At 46.2% G+C, this 19,147-nt stretch overlaps 1 protein-coding gene across 3 annotated transcripts in view; it reads left to right on the top strand.

Moving 5' to 3' along the window:
- Positions 1-19,147, top strand: part of LOC138525698 (ICOS ligand-like) — a 289,305-nt gene that overhangs the window by 109,537 nt on the left and 160,621 nt on the right. For 2 of the 3 annotated variants that reach the window (XM_069635794.1, XM_069635792.1), the window contains exon 1: positions 13,793-13,891. The exons of the other annotated variant lie outside the window; for it this stretch is intronic. The gene's annotated coding sequence lies outside the window, so the exon portion shown is untranslated. Of the gene's footprint in view, positions 1-13,792; positions 13,892-19,147 lie in introns of those variants that run through there. 3 annotated transcript variants of the gene reach the window in all.

Here is a 19,147-nt window from a genome sequence, read left to right as displayed (position 1 = left end):
CCACAGAGCGGCCAACGGTCGGCTGCCCCGTGTTTAATCTACCTCTGTTTTATTTATTTATGTTTCTTCGACACCGTGATCCCAGCACCAATGCCCTTGTCCCTGCCGCACCCCGCCACCCTGGCTTCAAACCACCGGCCTCCGACCCCTCCCACGCAGCGGTCCTCTGGTACCCCCTTGCCCCGCACCGTGTTCCCACCCCTGCTATCCATCTCCCTGCATTTGCCCCGACCACCTCGCCATAACACTCGACTCCTCCCCAATGCTTTGCAAAATAGATTTATTTATTTTTTCACGATGACTGGTGCCGGAAGCAACATTCTCCATCAACATTACGCTTCGTTGCACTCCAAGTCCGCATACCATCCCTGCTGCGCCCTCTCTGCATGCTCCGAACTCGCTCGCTCTTCACTTTACTGCCTTCACTGACCACCCAACCCCCCCCCCTCCCAAACTAGCCGCCATTGGTCACGAGGGTTTCTTGCTGGTGACTCTACATCTCGCATGTGGTTTGTCATGTATACCAAGCGGACCTGACGCTCTTTCCCTCACGCTGGACCCGTGCTATCCCGTAACCAGAGTTTACCACCCTGCCGCCTCTCGCCCCTTGGGCTGTTTTGACCGCGGCCCCTGTCGTCCATGCCGTGTGCCCTCTCGCAATTAAAATCCCTGCACCTTGCCCAAGTGTCTCCTACCTGTCCTTCCCCCCCAACCAAGCCCCCTTGCACTGCCCCCGCAACGTGCCCCCTCCCTCTTAAATCCATTTCACACTCCGTCTCAGTGGCATATACAAACCATCTTGGTAGTATTTAGAAACACACCTTCAACCACTCCTCCTATCCTTACTTTGCACAGTGGGACCCGGTCCCTTTCCCTTCAGCCGCGCCGCCATTAACCACGAGGCTGCCCCAAAACCCTGACCTCCCCTCACCTAGATGCGGCATTTAAGCCTACGATTTGTGGCATCTTGGTCACGTGTCCCCGCATGAACAGGGCTTTACCTATATTAAACTTTGTATTTTCCACACCCACTCTGTCTCTACTTAACATGTGCTACCCCCTTACCGCGGTACATACCCTTGACTCGCTCTCTACCGCCTGACCTCCTAACAATAGGGCAAGCCCCATTACCTTATGCCAACTACCCCCGCGCAACATAGTACATGCTTGTTATATTTAGCTTTTACCTTGCGAACTTACGTTTAGCACACTGCAATCACCGGACTGGAACACTGCAATCACTGGACTGGAACACTGCAATCACTGGACCATACCTGCCTAACCTCCGGAATTTTTCCGGAGACTCCGGAATTTTAAGCATTTCTCCGGGTCTCCGGAAAAGTCCCGTGAATCTCAGGAATTTTGAGATTCTTTCCGGGTCCCGTCATATTTTCTACCTGATTGGCTGCCGCCGGTTGCCAATCAAGTGGACAATATTTTTTTATTTTTTTTTATTTTTTATTGTAACATATAGTTTATTACAAACTTTTATTACAAAACTTTCACTTCCTGTCATTCTTAATGTTCTCATTTTCCTTCCATGCCTCTTGGGCATAATTGGACTGGTCATATTGGGTTCTTTCTTTCGTTTATCTTTTTCGTCCTCATGAGTTCAACGCTATGTCTATAAAGTTTATCGCTGAACATGTAAGGTGAACTGAGCTTCCACTTATTATTCGAAGCCACCAATCATCCATATTCATGTTCAGCGGTGCAAGTTTTCCTAAATGGAGAGTTCGTAGATCTTTAAGCGTTGAGCATTCTGTTATTAAATGTCTTGTTGATTCGATTTCTGTCCCACAATGTCTGCATAGATTATCTGTGGTTACCTGGTCGTGTCTCATGAATAGCATTTCTTTGTTCTTAATGGCATTTAATCTGAGTTGGAGAAATCTATCGCGGTGGTATCGGGAAGGGAATTGGACCAGATATCTCGGCATTACGTTTAATTTGTTTTTTGTGGGTCCGAGTTTTAGAGAGGATGTCAGACCTTCAAGATTTTCCAGGTTTTTCATCCAGGACCATTCTTGGAGTTTTCGTTTTGCGATTTGTGGTTGTGCCAGCAGCAGCTCTATTGTTATATCGGCTGCTTGCATTATCGCCTTCACTCCTTGTGTCCATTTCTGTATTAGATCTATGTGGGGGTGTCGATTGCTTGTCGCAAGTATCTCGTAGGCAGGTTCCGGTGTTGGCATATGCATCTTTCGGAGCAACGCTAACGACTTCCAGATCACATTCGAATATAGTTCGTTTATGGCTAGTTCGTGTCTAATGGCGATCATCGATATGTATTTAGGTAATTGCAGCACCGTCTTCCAAAATAGGCTTTCAAGTTTTGCCCAAATACGAAGGTCCAGGTTCCAACCTGTCTCAGAACCATAGGTGATAGCTGGTATTACTTTTTGGAGGTAAAACGTTTTTACTGGAATTAGTGAGAATTTGCCATACAGGTTATGAATGCGTCTGCCTTGTATTGCGAATGTTTTCATGCGCTGTGAGATGTCTTGTGTCCAGTTCCATTCTCGTATGGATTTGTTGATAATTACCCCTAGGTATCTGATTTCTTCTATTTCAGCAATAGGTGTATCAGCGATCTTCCACTGAAAATTTTTGTTTTTATTGCCTTTTGTTGCTCCGATCTGCATGATTTTCGTTTTGGTGACATTTATCTTTAGTTCATTGATAGTCATGTAGTGATGAAGTTGTGTCAGTAGACGTTGCAGCCCTATCTGGGTTTTGTCGAATAAGACTATATCGTCCGCATAGGTGATGCAGTTGATGTGATGTCCATTTATTTTTGGTGAAAAGCACTTCACATCACTGAGAGCCAAGGGTATATCTGCAATGAATAGTTTAAATAAGCAGGCTGCAAGCGGGCAACCTTGCTTCACCCCCTTTTGAGTATTAACAGCTTCTGAGAGGAGTCCTTTTTCATTTAGTCTTATCTGAATTGACGTCATTGTGTGGAGTGCTTTTATAGGCTGTAGTAAGTTCTGTGGGCACCCCCAAGATGTTAGTTTCTGCCACAGTTTTTCACGAATTATGGCATCGAATGCTTGATGCATATCGATGAAGGCTATGAAAAGCTTTGACCTTTTTTCTATACAGTTCAATTTTAGTATATTTACCAGGGTCAGGTTGATTTCAGTTCCGACTCCCTTGGTGAAACCAGTTTGACGGCAATCATTGATGTTCCTCATTTCTGCCCATGCTGATAGTTTCTTTTGCAGGAAACTCGCAAATATCTTGCCAATTGTGTCCAGTAGGGCAATCGGGCGATAATTGGCAGGATCGGCCCGATTACCCTTCTTGAAAATTGGAACTATAATGGCCGTGGTCCATGAGTTTGGTATTCTTTTATGCTTTGCGATTCTTGCGAATAGTTTGGTGATGAAGTTTGACCATTCGTCTTTGTTGGCTTTCAGCATTACGTTGGTGATGCCATCCGGCCCTGCCGCACGCGAGTTGTTCAGTTTCGTGATTGCCATGGAGATATCTTCGGCTTTCTCACTGCAGTCCCATTCGACTTCCGCTACATGACGTGCTTGGATTGGAATGCTGTTTCCATTCATAAACACTCTGTTGAAGTGGGATTTCCAGTCACTTTCTGTGACCCCACTGGCCATTGTGTTTGCTTGATTTCTGGAGCATTTGTTTATGATTTGCCAGATCTCTCTGCAATTATTCGATTTAATCAATCTCAGCATTGCTTCGCCTCGTTCTTGATCGCGAAGGAAAGCAAAAGCTTTCACCCAATTACGGTATTTTTGCTTTCGTTGTTTTATCTTAATGGATGTATCCAGGCCTCCTTGTAGTTTCAGTTGACGAATTTCTTTTTGTGTCTTCTTTTTTTCTTCTGTAACTTTAATGCTCCAAGCGTGGGTGTGAGTTTTATTTGTTTGTGTCATCAAGAGGGATCCTTTGTTGGTGTAAGGTAGGAGCGGGAGATAATTTAGGGCCGCTTCGTCGATCATTGTCAGGTTTTGAAACTTCCTGGTTAATGTGGTTATTTGTTTGCTGTTTATTCTTAATCTGTTTTGGCCATTATTTACCTCGAGACTCTGGACCATACTAGATGTATATTTTTTCGAGGGTAAGTTCATGGTTAGAACTAGGACATCGTGATCGCTGGTTGTTGTCTCAATTATTTTCAGGTTCACGATCTTGTGCCAAAAAAGTCTTGATAACCATATGTAGTCTAAGATTTTCTTGTGACCCATGCCGTGCCAGGTGTTCTTTGGTGGTAGGTCGCCTTTGACCTGTCCATTTGCCATGTCGCAATCGCGAGTATCCATTTCGATTGACCATAATGCACTTCTCGACAGGTTAGGAGACCTTTCCTTCCTGGGTTCTTTTATTTGGGTCCCATTTGCGTTGAACCAAGTTGTGTTCATATCACCACATACAATGATGGATATCTCGCGATCAGTTTGTTGATGTTTATCTATAATTGCCATTACTGATGACACAAACTTTCCGTTGGTTATCTGAGCGGGATTCCAGTACACATTGATTAAAAGTATGTACTGTTTTTTGGAAGTATTTTCAGTGTGGTGCTGTAACAGTGTGCTTTGGACGAAGATGTTTGGGTTCTCAGTTTCAGACACTTCCCAATTGGTTCCAATTTTTATCATTGTTATGAGCCCTGAAAACGGGCGTCCTTGTGTGTTTTTTCCTGCAGGGTTTAGCAACGTCACGTATCCATCTTTCACCGGCGTGCTCCTCAGCCATGTTTCTTGGAGACAGATTGCGAGGTTGTTGCTTAAGTCCACTGCAAAGTCGTCGTAGAGGTGGTGAAATCCGCGTGTGTTCCAAGATATTAATGTCAACCAATTGTTTCCATCACTCTGGATTAGCTAATGGTTGCTCCTTCCAGTTGTCTCTTTATCGTTGGACTGTTGTGGATTAGATGTTGTCGTTAGAAGTTGTCTTATTTCATCTCTGCGTTTTGTATGGCCTGACTCATTCGAATCGTTTATTCTGTTATTGAGATGATTATTGTGACTTTCCGTCCATACTTCGGCGACCTCGAATCCAAGCAGCAGGAGGTCCTCTTTGGCAGCCAGTATGGTCTTTCGTACCGCCTGTGATTTTATGTGGAGGTGGACTCTGTCTGCATGTACTTCCGAGATGTATTCGACTATTGAGATGTCATGGGAGGACACCGTTCTTAAGGCTGGTAGTGAGTGTAATAGTCGCATGACATTTCCTCTATTAAGGTTGACATCGTTGTCGTCTTTAAATACGTTCGCAATGAGGATTTTAGGGGCCGATAGCTTGAGGTCAGCCTTCATTTTCTGTTCGGTGTGGCTTGCTCCCTTTTGTCTCTGAGCTGCTGTCTGTTTAGGGTTCAGTTTCACGTGTTTTTTTGGTTTCGAATCTGGGTCCATAAGTCGTTGGCTCTCGTTCGTTGCAGTTAGAGAAGCTGTGTGAATATCTTTCCCTAGGCCTCTCCCCGGGTTTGCCGGTCTTCTCTTAGCGGCACTCTCTCCGTCAGGGTATGGTCCCATATGTATTTTTGCCAACCAGGGATTTATTTTTTTCTTAGAGGCGTTTTTGACCTCAAGTTCCACTGCATTGAGGTGTAATGGACTAGACACTCGTGCCTCAAGATTGTGTTCATCCTCGGACTCGTCGTCGTAGGTTGAAAGGTTGCATAGGTCTTCTGAGGATGGCACGGATTGAATTGATTGTACGTCTGAGTCCAATCTTTGACGTTTTTTAGGGTTTGTTTTCGGAGGTTTGGACGTTGTGATTTCAGCACTTTTCAACGTTTCCGTTTGTTTTGATTTAGATGGCTCATCTTTTTTTTCTCTTTCGAATAAGCCTGATTTAACAGGTGTGGTTAGGTTTCTTATAAATTTCTTTGAGTTGCTAGTTTGTTTGTGCGGTGCACAGTGTTTCTTTTTTTCTTTTCTCTTGCCGGTTGGGCCACAGCTTGGTCCTTGCTCACTCTGCTTTGAATTCACGGTCATCAGAGTTTTTGCAGGTCCAGTGAATATTCCGAATGACATTTTTGGTAATGAACAGTGTGCTTTGGGTGGGGATTGTGGTGTTTTATTCTTTTCGCAGCGATCTTTATTGGCCGCTTCTTCTGGCCTATCAATTATAGCTGATCCGAGTACTGCGCCTTCGATGTTGCTGTCTTGTTTGGTTTCGGTGGAGTAGGAGGAAAGGCGCTCAGCTGTGGTTAGATTGTTTGAGGGTTTGCCGTAGGAAGTCATGTTTTCATCTGGGGTAATCGGATGTTCTCTAACCTCAGGTTGGTGGTCAGCAATGTTGTTTGGGTCTGCTGTTTTGAGATCGGTAGGCAATTGTGCCCGTTTTGTCACGTTGTTATCGTTTGTATTTTGTTCGTGAGCCTTTTTTAAATTGCTCTTGGTTTGGATCAGTTGGTTCATGCATTCGATCATGGTTTCCATCAATTTTTTTTTTCCAGGATGTCTTGGACTGTTATTTCGTTCAGTCTGTTGAGCCACAATTTGGAGGTTTCGGTTTCCTTGTCAAGGCGTTCTCTCAGCGTTGTGTGCATGCTTTCCATTTTTGTTAACTTTTCGTTCAGTTGGCCCAGTATCGCCCCATTGTTTTGTGTCGTTTCATGCAGGTTCTCGTAGAGCTTGGTAAACGGGATTAATGCAAGTGATGTAGCAGCCAGAACGTTGTTGTGGATCTGTATAGCGGCAGCTGCCGACAAATTTGATTTCGATGTCACGTAAGTCTCCTTGTGGCCGTGCATTGAGTTGTTGCCTTCGCTATAGTTACTCGGTGCGCTGTCCCCTTGTGCTCTGCGGTCTGAGGTTTCATCTGTCTGCTTGGGACCTCCATTCAAATCGTGTTGTGTTTTTGGAGTGGAGCAGTGGGACGGGGGCCTTGTACTTGTCTTTTTCTCGAGGGTCTTTTGGGGGGGTCTATTGTCCCGGTTGTTGGGGGTCACGGGCTGAGTGACCAATCCGGCTGTACTGAGGGCACCCAGATCCTCGCTTTGCGTAGTCTCATCAATGTGCGGGTGAGCTGTGGTGTTAAGGTAAGCGTTGTATTGTACGCCGCGCCTAACTTCCATCTGGGATTTAGCAGTTGTCGAGCTCGAAGGTTTGGTTTTATTGTTTGCGAAAGTCTCAGACATACGTTCTTTCATTGTTTCAAAGTCTGCTTTGAGACGATCAGTGAGCCGAGCTTCGCGTCCAGCCAGATCCACTTCATACGTATATGGTTTTGGTGCGGGGATCTGTGGGATCGCCATTTGTGGGCATGTCGTTCGTGTGGGTTTGTTTAGGGTGCTCCGTGCGTTGAACGTAGCGTTCGCAAAAGTACGTTTCAATCCACACTCCATGGGATCTGTATTTTGCTTGTGGTCGTTTGTCTGTTTCACCGCTTTGAGGAGAGACCCTGCAGCAGGAAGTTTAACTCCTGCGCAAGGTGTGATGGTCACTGTGTTTGTCGAACTTACGCAGGGATCTTGCCCTTTTTCTGGAAAAGTGAATCTCACAAGGTTTGTGTCAGTATAGTGTGAGGGTACTTCTATTTCCAGCAGTTCGATGTCAGTTACATCAAAGGGTGATTGAAAAGCCGTTATGTTTACCTCAATCGCATTTGATGTTGTCTCCATGGTTTTGTTGGCGTGAGACTTCTCTGTTTCGTTGTTCGTTCGGGGGCCGAATGCCTCAAGTTCGTCAGCTGTCATCACTGCCATGCGGGTCGAGGCCTCCGTCTCGACCCGTAGGGGGTTTTCAGCAGCATTATTAGTGTTTGTGTGGGCGTCGGCATTTGGTACTTCTGAGAGAGTCTCGACAGTTTCCTTTGTCTCTTTGTGTGTCCCCCACGGGACTCTTTCCTGTTTCTTTGTATTGGTAATACATTCCGTGGCAATTTGGACTAAGGATTTAGGTTGCATTTTTGTCGGGGTGCACGAGGGGGTGAGTCGGGGGTTTATATTGGACGTACTTATGCGATTTGTGGCTGTTGTTCGGCCTTCTCTGCCCTCTTCGTGTCGTCCCTTTGACCAGTCGTAGCCGTCTAATGTTCCTGTTCTATTGACCGCATCGCTATGAGCGCATGCTATCAGCAGGTTTGCGGTGCCGTCTCGCAAGTGTGCTGATTGTTTTAGCTTAGCGCGGGTTTGAGGTCCGGATACGGCCATGTGTTGGGCTTACCTCTGGGCTTACCTCTGCTGACTGCTGCAGACTGAACTCTGCGCACGAACTCCGCGCGCGCTCCGCGCTCGCCTGGAGTTTTTAAGGGGAGTAGATGTTGTTTCCTTAAAGGAACACTCGCCCAACAGATGCAAAGTACAATTCCACTAGTAGCTGCAGCTCCTCTCTCGTCCCAAACTGCTGCAGACTGAACTCTGCGCACGAACTCCGCGCGCGCTCCGCGCTCGCCTGGAGTTTTTAAGGGGAGTAGATGTTGTTTCCTTAAAGGAACACTCGCCCAACAGATGCAAAGTACAATTCCACTAGTAGCTGCAGCTCCTCTCTCGTCCCAAACTGCTGCAGACTGAACTCTGCGCACGAACTCCGCGCGCGCTCCGCGCTCGCCTGGAGTTTTTAAGGGGAGTAGATGTTGTTTCCTTAAAGGAACACTCGCCCAACAGATGCAAAGTACAATTCCACTAGTAGCTGCAGCTCCTCTCTCGTCCCAAACTGCTGCAGACTGAACTCTGCGCACGAACTCCGTGGACAATATGACGGGACCCGGAAACGGCGCAAAATGTTTGTGCCCACTGCCTACACCACTATCATAATAGTGCTTTCAATCCATGTCATTGGATTGAAAGCAGTATTATTACGGCGGCGGTGCCACCTTCATTTGCTTACCAAAATCATTCATTCAATGCTATAGTAAGCAAAATGAAGGCGGCGCCGCAGCAGGAATAATGCTGCTTTCAATCCAGTGACATGGATTGAAAGCAGCATTATTTCGGCGGCGGCGGCGCCTTCAGTTTGCTTACTACAGCATCGAATGAATTATTTTCAATGCTATAGTAAGCAAACTGAAGCAAACAACAACCGAGTTTACCTGTTGGGCGTGTGGGCGGAGCCATGTGCAAATGGGCGGAGTCTTGTGTGGCTGTGGGCGGGGCATAAATCTCAGGAATTTTGATTTTTAAATGTAGGCAGGTATGCACTGGACTGGAACACTGCAATCACTGGACTGGAACGCAGGATACAGAACTTCTTCCTTCTTGGACATCACCAAACGATAATCCGACGAGGCAAACAAAATCCACGATCCGGTGGTGTTTGGAAAACCCGTGCCTTTATGAGGCCGGCTTCTCCCTCGGCTCCCTGCCCCGCCCCTTACGTTTCGCGCGCTCCGTCCGCGGGCTACGTGTTCCTGCCCCCTGCCCTGCTTGAGTAGAGGGGGGGAGGAGGCCGGCTGGGCAGCCCCCACTAAGTTTGAACGCTCTGCGGTCTGACCACATTCGCCCACATACAGAATGTCTCCTGTTTTTGTTCAGAGGCTCTCCGAGACTAGTGTCGCTGCCGCACACGCGCCCATTGCTGCGGCGTAGTCTATTATTTCCCGCCAAAATGTTGCTCTCCATTGAGAGTGTATAGGAAACGCCAAGCGCTCTCTTCACTGCGCTTAGATGCCGTTAAAAATGCTCTGGCGCTAGAGTAGGCGATGGGTGTGCAGTAAAGGGGAAGGGCCGGGGGTGAAATGGGAGGCAGATCCGCGGTCCAACGAGTGCCTTGAAACTACTCCGAAGCGCTACAGTGGGGAGACCAAAGAGAAGTAGATCGGCTATGAGAGGAAGCGGCCATGTCAAGGCATGCCTAGGCGAAGTAGAACTATGCTGGCCAAATGGTGTGCAGGCATGAGCACCTGGTACAGGGTGGCAATGGCTGCCTAATGGCGCGAGTTCCTGGGCATATAATGTTCACTTCTGGCAAGTAGTTGGACACCGGATGGATTGCTCATGGGCGGTGAATGGGAAAATGCCATCCATCAAGTTTCAAACCCTGGTGGCCTCTTCTTCATCCTAAGGGTGATTAATCGAGTACCATCAGCGCGTAACAATACCGCAAATTAATATAGAGCTTCGAAGTGGTCCATCTACATGAAACTCTATAAATATCACCAAATTATAATTCTAGGATGCAAGTACCTAATGAAATGCCTAGTAAATGATGCCAGCTGTTATCCGATGGCAACATGTTGTATTGTGTGCATATATATACCTGGCAATGATGCGAGCGCCTAACTCTATGATGACAATACGTGGACTAGGTTTTATATTAACGCACTCTGGCGAAATCCATGAAATGATGGCAACTTGGACACGCAATTGTAACACTCGGCAAATCGTGAACGTACAAAGGGCGTGTGATTGCGATGCCCACACTTGCAAAAAGAAAACGTGTTCACTGCACACACGTCAAACCTCTTGGCTTTTTCATTAATTGGTGCTACACTCGTTTAAACCTTTGCACATACATTTCTTTGACATTTTTTGACGAGGGCTCTCAATTTTTGAAATGTTCAAATGAACGTTTTATGTTGAAACCCTATAGGGCGAGAGATATTTTGGCGAGCGACGTCGGACAACTGGAACCCCAGAGTAGCACACGCCCAGTGATTGCCTCATTCTGTGCTTTCCTCTACGTCAGGATCGGCTCTCCACATTCTAAATGGAGACCCACGTGCCCCAACTCGCGAGAAGAGCAGAACCGGGCGAGCAGCAGGTGACAGGGGGCACCCTGTCAGCCAGTGCCCTTCCATGGCCTGGGGGCACCCAGGCTGACACTGGACACAGCGACGGAGTTGCCCAGCAGGGGCACCGGCACCTCCATGCAGGTTTGCACAGCAGGGCCTCTGCTGACATGGGGATGCAGAGTTGCCCGGCAGGGGCACTGTCCGGGCAGAGGGTCCTGCAGCAGCAGGGCCCCCGCCTGTTACGCAGCGCCAGCATGGCACTGCTGTAAGGACACACACACACAGCAGGCAGGGCTCCATAGTATCCACTGCCGAGCCGAACTAGCTCGTCCCTTTTATTATATTAGTCACATGTTCACCACCATGTGAGCATAGCACGAGCCCTGGGCGATACCATGCTCCTAGGAAGGGGTGACACGCCACACCACACTTCCTGTGCACGACACCTCTTGAAAGCTCTGAACAAGGGTCCCTTGAAGTCGGGTGACCAAATAACCGGATGGCCCCATGTTTCCAGTTTGTGCTTTCCTTTTACAAATCTATGGTATGATACTACAACTCCCATAATGCATTGTTTAAATGAACGCCTTGGTGCATAAAGGGGGTAGGCTGCTGGTAGCATGGGGTCATCGGGTCCCGGGAGTGCTGGTCAATGGCCCGGATTCTGCTGGGTCGAGATCCGGCATCGGATGTCTGGCCGGATCTCGGGAACTGGCCTGCCTCAGCCCTGACCAGGCTATACCGATCCCCCAGCTTCGCCGAGAGAAGCTCTAATCTGCGCTGTGCTCCTTTCACCGGCTGTCATCCGCGCGTCTGCAGTCTCTGTTCGCTCAGACACCACAGGAATCAATGGGCCCACAGGAATCACTGGGGTGGGGGCATCACTGTAGAATGCAGGATTTCTAGCGGTTGGGCACACTATTGCTTTCCAAATGTGCATTTCACACTTCCATAGAAAAACCAAAGTGATTTCCAAACTGAAAAATGCTGCTTGCATTCACTAGTTTTCTTTGAAATGTATTTTTTTTTCTTTGTCAGACTTCCACACTCTAATGTGTGTGCCCCTTTGTGTTTTATCACAGGTTATATTTGTAAAGATGGTGTATGCTTGCCAAACTGGTTAATCACAAATGCTTCTGTTGTGCTGACAGCAGTTATTAGGAAATTAAACTGTGAGATCATGGGTGCCAACTTTTAATATTCACTACACACACGGGCTGAAATACCCCCACCTCAGCCCTAAACATAAGCAAGCGACCAGCCCAACCCACCCCCTGGCCAGGCCCGTTTCTTGGCCCGGGCGAGGTGGGCAGCTGCCCGGGGCACAATAGCCCTGGGGGGCGCAATTGCCCCGGTCCCTGGAGCCTCGGAAGGGCATCAAATTCCCCAGTTTGTGGGGCTGCGCATTTCCGTGGTTAAAGTTCAGCAGGTCAGGTGCTGCCGCTGCCCTGACATTACATGAGTAAGAGGCTCACTCTGACCACTTTCACAGAGGGGTGGGGGGGCGGGGTTTTGTGGCATAAGCACAACAATGAAAACACTTGAGGTCCCCCTGCAGGTAAGGACAGCCCCTCCCATCACATTGCCGGCAGGAAACTGCTAATGGTGGGCCATTAATCACTGTATGGTTTCTTGCTGGCATTGTAATGGGAGGGGAGGACAGTGAGCTGTGGGGAGTGGGCGTGCCTTCCAGGGACGCACCGAGGGCCCGACACAGTACAAACGGAGACCCGTTTCGGCCCATGGTGCGTCCCTGCAAGCCCAGAAAATGGCCAAAATAATAGTTTAAAGCTGCACTATTTCTTTCATGCGGCTTCTTTTCCAAACTATATATCAATTCCACTTTAAAGGACTTCCAGGGCACTGGTGAGGAGTCACTTCACTATGCAGATAATAGTTTTGACCAGTGTTGCTGAGTAAATATTCTTTAAGCCACGACCCGGTTTATTTATTTATTTATGCAATGTTTGTCGGGTACATGGGCACGGATAATTTATTTATTTATGCAATGTTTGTCGGATACCTGCTGCATCTGACAAACATTGCATAAATAAATATACAGGTACCCGACAAACCTTGCATGAATAAATAAATAACCCGACAAACCTTGCATGAATAAATAAATAATCTGCGTCCATGTATCCTTATAACAAGTCAACAGTCAGACTTTACTGTATCAAAGCATAAACTTGATTCCTATACAAAGGATTTTAAAGTGATTGTTTACTGGGTTCAGTTGTCTCCTTGTCATTGCCCTTTTGGCTTTGGTTGCCCCTAAACCCCGTTCAGCATCCTGTGTTCTTTGTTGGTTTTATATATTGCACCCTGTGCCATTGCCATATTCATGGTCTCTTGGTGTGCCCAGTCCTCGTTATCTGCAGCCTAAGTGGGACTGGGGCAAACAATTGTCTTGGGCACCAATGAAAAAGTGGCCCACAGTTGCAAATGGCAAATTCATTCTTTGTGTGACGGACTGTTTGACTTTGGGTAGGAGTCCCTTAACGGTGTAGTTTGGGAGTGGAGCGCACGGTGCAGTGGGAGTGGTGTGCGGGATTAGGTGTGTGGGGGGGCATTCCAGGTGTTTCGCCCTGGGCACCAAATGGACTAGAAACAAGGAATTGCAAAAAGTCATACCATTAACAACCAGTTTTGAATATATGACATCTCAGCAACAGTCTCTGAACCTGCTGAGCTACCCTGGTAGCCTCCTACGGTACAGCGTGTCAATATGGATCCCTTAATGGGTGCACCACTGCCATGAAAGTGAAGTGGAATTGATGTACAGTTTGGAAAGAAGCCGCATGAAAGAAATTGCACCATTTTAAAAATAATTTTGAACTTTTCCTTTGAGTGGAGTCCGACTGCCATCTTCGTCTCCTCGGAACTCCGCACACACCTCCAAACTCCACCCCGGCCCTTGTGGGATTCCCCCCTTTAAATGTGTTCCATTTCCACCAATGTCCCGGGAATAGGAGGCCAGGCCACGTGACCGATACACAACGCGCCTGTGTGTGTGTGTCTGTGAATGAATTGTGCAAGCTGTGCACTTTCTCCCTCCCCCGCGAATGCCAGTCTGAGAAATCCCTGAGAAATCCCCTGCCTGACGTGCACCACACACCCCCGCGGCTGAAAGGAGGAGCCAGAGCGGCTGACTGCTGGGTTCGCGAAGTTTAGCCTCAGAGCTGCGCTTCCTCGGGAGTGAGTGTTCGGGAAAAGGGCTTCGGAGGAGAACTAGGTGGGTGCCCTGCACGTGTGGCTTGGGAGAAGGGGGGGGGGAGGTAGTCAGATTCCTCGCCTCCAGTGGCTGATTTGTCCTCTGACATTATCGGGGGCTTTCCAGCTTCCTCTTTCTTCTGGCGTCATGTGCCCAGGACGCCGGGTTACTCACTCGCTGCGTGGTGGCATGCCGTGCCAAGCGCTGCCAGTCATTAAGCACCTTGGGGCCGGGCGAGCCATTGGCTGGGGCGGTGTGTGCAGGCATCCCCAGCTGACCCCTGAGGCAGCAGGGGGTCTGGCCAGAGATAAGGGTCATTATAACGGGTGTACCTGGTGTCTCGCCTTCTCAGCACAGCTGTCCACTCCAGGGAGAGAGTCGCCGAGGAATTCCCGGAAGTGGCCGGGGGAGGGGGGGCAGAAGGAGGGGGGGCTGGCAGGGGCATCTTCACGTACTTCCATGCCACAGAACAGTCTAGAAAAATGTGTGAATTTGTAAAATAGTGGTATGTTTTTCTCGACTGGAAGCAAACGAGGTCCCCTTAACTTAATATAGTAAGGTTTGGGCCGTTGCTTGCTCTCAGGAATGTTTTTAATGAGTTGTAATCATTTATTTTTATTTTATTGTTCATTTGTAATGCGCCTATACACGTGTGTGTCTCAAAGTGCGACAAGGCAAGGAGGTGGGAACGATCCTATACGCCTTGTACATTCAGATCACACAAGTGCAGGTATTTATAACGCGCTTAATATCCGAGGTCGATTTTAAGCGCGGATCTGGGATTCAGCAGGGTCTTGCTTCCAAGACCCGCGCTTTGCCACTGAGCTATCCTCCCTACCAAAAAATTGGGAATTGGGTTTACATTCTGCAGGGCAACACATGAAACATTACACAGAACATGTTGTAACCAGTGTTGATGTGGACTGCCTCTCCACCAAAAGCTCTCAACAACAAATGCCAGCATTGCCCCACTTTCAGGCGGTTTCTGCCCAAACCAGATCATGAGGTATGTCTCCCCTTCATGCTTTTTTTTGCTCAAAGAAACCAATTAGATTGTTCTTGAATAAATACATGCCAGCTGTGCCCCAGTGAAATGCACTCTCATGCTGCTAGTGCATAAAAAAGGCCTGTCTCAAGAATATTTGCCCGTGGTGCTCACCTTTCCCGATGCCAGTGCCCAAATCCAATCCTGCAATCTGTCTTAATGTATGCCCCTGTTGCCCCCTGCTGTGCGTCATGTGGCTCTTGGTGTCCATAAACTGCACCTTTGCTCCAGACACATACACATGTATACGTATATTTTTATTTTTTTATTTTTATTGGTTTGTAGCGTGTTCCACGCTATTCTTCCATTAATGGATAGAAGACTGAGTTCATGTTTTATACAGTCGGTAGGCATGCCTAGTGGTAATCGCAGCACTTTGGACCAGAATGAATGTTCCAGTGAAGCCCACACTTCTGCAGGGCATCCAAAAGCGCAATCGGCTCCGTGGATTCGTTTTGTAGAAGGTTAAGACGGGTATTAAGGAATTCTTACTGTATTTCATGTTCACAATACAGGCTTGCGCTGTCAGTTGCTTGCATTTGCTCTTTACTTTTTCAACCCATGGGGCATCATTGATACTTGAACTCAGCAACATGCCCAAATACATCAACTGTTTTGTTAGCTCAATCTTTCCTTCACCCATTTTCCAAGTAAACTTTTTTTTCCCGATAAGTTCTTTGTTCTTTTGCAGGTGTTGGAGAATTAATATTTCTGATTTTTGCGTATTCACATTCAGACCATTTTGTCGGATATAATGATCTAGGATGCAAAGTTTGCATTGTAGACCTATTGGGGTAAGGTCGAAAAGGACTAGATCATCTGCATACAGTATCCAGTTGACTTCTTTTCCGTTGACCTTTGGAGGGAATATGTTTGCATTTTCATATGTGTCACCCAAGTCTGAGATGAATAAATTGAAGATAATCGAGGCAAGAGGGCAACCTTCTTTTACTCCTTGGTAAGTTTTTATTGGATTGGATAAGATGCCCCTTTTGTCCATCCTTATATTTATCTCGGTATCGGTGTGGAGAGCTTTTATTGCCAATAATAGACTTAATTGGGCACTTCCATTCGGACGTTTTCTTCCAAAGCAATTCCCTATCGATACTGTCGAATGCTTGTGACAGGTCCACAAATGCAAGATAGATCTTTCTGTTCCTTTTTATTGCATCCATTTTAAGTATGTTCAGCAAAAAAAAGATTTAGGCCACAGCCTACACCTTTGACAAAGCCTGATTGTCAGCAATCCAAATGGTTTGAGTCTTGGATCCACTTGAGAAGTTGTTTCTGTAATTGGATGGCAAAGATTTTTCCCAACACATCTAATAGGGCAATTGGCCTGTAGTTTTTTGGTTCAGCTCTATTGCCTTTTTTGAAGATTGGAATAACAATCGCTGTTTTCCAGCTTGAGGGAATTGTTCCTTCATTGGCGATTGAGGAGAACAGTTTTACTAGAAAGCCGGCCCACTCTTCAGGGTTCTGTTTGATGACAAAGTTAGTTAAACCATCGGGTCCTGGAGCCCTTGAAGACGAGCTTCGTTGGATACTCAGTAAAATGTCTTCTCTCTCAAAATGCAGATCCCATTTTGCAAGTTGTGGTAGTGGAGGGTAAATGGAGGTACTTTTTTTCTCATACACTGTGTGGTAATGTTTGATCCACTCGCTTTCACTCACCATGTTAATTTGGATTGCATCTTGGCGACACTCAATGTTGTTTATCAATTTCCAGAACTCAGAAGAGTTCTGATTATTAAGGCTGGCCAGCATAGATTCGCTGTCATGCTGGTACATGATAGCTTTATGGGAAATTAGCCAATTTTTGTACTTTTGTTTGCTGATTTTAGTTGCCTGCTTTTGTTGGTCGACTTTACGATTTTTGTGTTGCCTTAGTTCTTTTCGAAGTTGTTGTTTTCCTTCAAGGACTTGTTCGTCAAGATGATGTTTGGGCTGGAAAGATGTTTTTTTGGCTCCATTGTCCTTGAACATGAACTGTTCCAGAAGGCAGGTATATTCTACTTTCTTGTGTGTCACATCAGTTATGTACTTATCGTATGTTTCTATAAGGATCTTGACTTCCTGAGGTTTTATTCTTAGTCGAGATCTGTTGGGTTCTACTGTGACTTGATTATTCCATTGATGAGGCTTCGTAATATTTGATGTCTGTAGCGATAATTTAAGTTGGCTGTGATCACTCTTTGAGTCAGCTGTAATTTGTAGTGACACGGCTCGTTGTTGTAGGTTATCTGATATGAAGAAGTAATCTATTGTTGACGATTGCTTCATAAATCTCCAAGTTTTCTCTGGAGGGATGTCACCTGTGATGTTTCCTTTGACAATGGTTACGTTTCTTTCCTTGAGATCAGTACACCATTTTTTGGCCAATTTTTGTAGTGGGTTTTGGGGATCGGAAACATTTTTACTCTCATTCAAACAATCTAGATTGAGATCACCACAACAGATAATGTTCGGTTTTTGATGGACACTATTTATTTAATCAATTAAGTCGCACACCATTTTAATAAATTTAAATCTTCCAGCGTTTTTGTGATGCCAGTAGAGATTAACGAAGTAGATTTGATTAATTATGTTGTTCGTCTCATTTTTAGCAGCAGCCACTGTATACTGAATGAACGGTGAGTGGTTTGATGATTTTACCAGTTTCCAACCAGAGTTTTTTCTGATCATAGTCAGAAGGCCGGCAGACAGACGTCCCTTAGTTCTTGTTATAGCCGGATTTATTGCCAGCTCACAGTCACCAGAAATTGGGCAAATTGCCATCCATGTTTCCTGAAAGCAGATTACGGTTAAATCGTCACTCCAACTTTTTGTTTCATTGAACAGGTGTACGAATCCTCTAGTATTCCAGGATAGGATGTTTATGGTCGGACCAAGTGGACTTTGTTGGCATTAGCTTGAATTGCCACCCAAAACGCCAGCCAACCAATTCCAGTTTGTGCTCTTTCTTAAATCCTCAGTATCTTGTGCTGCACTATTTTCATTTCTCGGGGTGTTGACTTTTCCATTTATCGTGATTTTGATTTGTTCACCGAGTGTGAAGCATGCTTGACTTTTGGCACTTTTATCTGTTTCAGACTGATGCCCAACCATCTGGGTGGCTATCTGTACCATCAGACTCGATGCCTGGGAAGCCACACTCCGCTGAACATTTTTTGCTTGAATTCTTTTTGCTTCTTCACACTCTCTTGGTGAATCTTCTGAAGTTGCAGTTGGCAATAATGCCACGACTTCTTCATGAATCTCAAACCCTAAACACAGCAGGAACTGGATCGCGTTCAAAAGGAGGTCACATATTAGTCTAGAGTCTATGTGGTGTCTGACTTTGTCACTCTGTTGATCGTTGACAAACTCGACTGTTTGGATGTCATTTGATTCTATAGAGCGAAGACCAGGCACGTGGTGCAAAAGGCGTAGTACGTTGTTTCTATTTAGCGTTAGGCCATCCTTTGTGTCTAAAATTGTTTCGAGAATCAAGACATATCTTCCTGACTTTTTATGTTTTTCAGCTCGTGGGCTGTTTTTTTGATTTGAGCATCTTCGTGTACAATCATTTCCAGTAAATGTTGTTTTTAGTGTGGGGTCTCTCGGGCAGACTTGTCTGGAAGAGGAGCCCGAAGGAATGTTCGACCCGTGAGTTTCCATGACGTCCTTCACTTCCACTTCATCAAGAGAGGTTTTTAGGAAGTTTCTGTCATGTGACGTTTTTGCCAAACCACTTGATATTCCTTGCCGTTTTCTTTTCCCATCCATGGTCTCAAACTTTGCTTCTGGTTGTGTTGTATTTTGTGCTTTAAAATCAACCACGGGCAGGATCAGTTGGCAGATTCTTCCACAATTTGTCGAATCTTCAGGTGGTTTTGCCGTTTGGTTATCTTCAGACGGTGGTACAGTGGGTTTGGCACAGATTTCAGCTATTTGCTCATCGTTATCTTCATAGCAAGACTCTTCTTCATATGTGGATGGATTAAGAAGCTCGCTCTGTGAAGTTTCCACACTTTCGACCACAATAATTGTTTCTTTGGAGGATGTCTTTTCATTTAATTTTGATCTTGTGACATCTTTCTTATGGTTTTCAATGCTCTGTGTTTACGAAGACATTTACTGCCTTTAAATTTCTAAGAAATTTTCTTGAGCCCAAATTTTTTGTTTTTTTTTCCTGAGCTTGATTTGAGTTAGATAACATTGGCTTTTGAAAAATGTCATAAGTTTTGTCC

Source organism: Ambystoma mexicanum, chromosome 7p (assembly GCF_040938575.1).
Source record: "Ambystoma mexicanum isolate Mex_15411 chromosome 7p, UKY_AmexF1_1, whole genome shotgun sequence".
In the NCBI taxonomy this organism is placed as follows: Eukaryota; Metazoa; Chordata; class Amphibia; order Caudata; family Ambystomatidae; genus Ambystoma; species Ambystoma mexicanum.
This window is presented reverse-complemented; position numbering and strand designations above follow the sequence as displayed.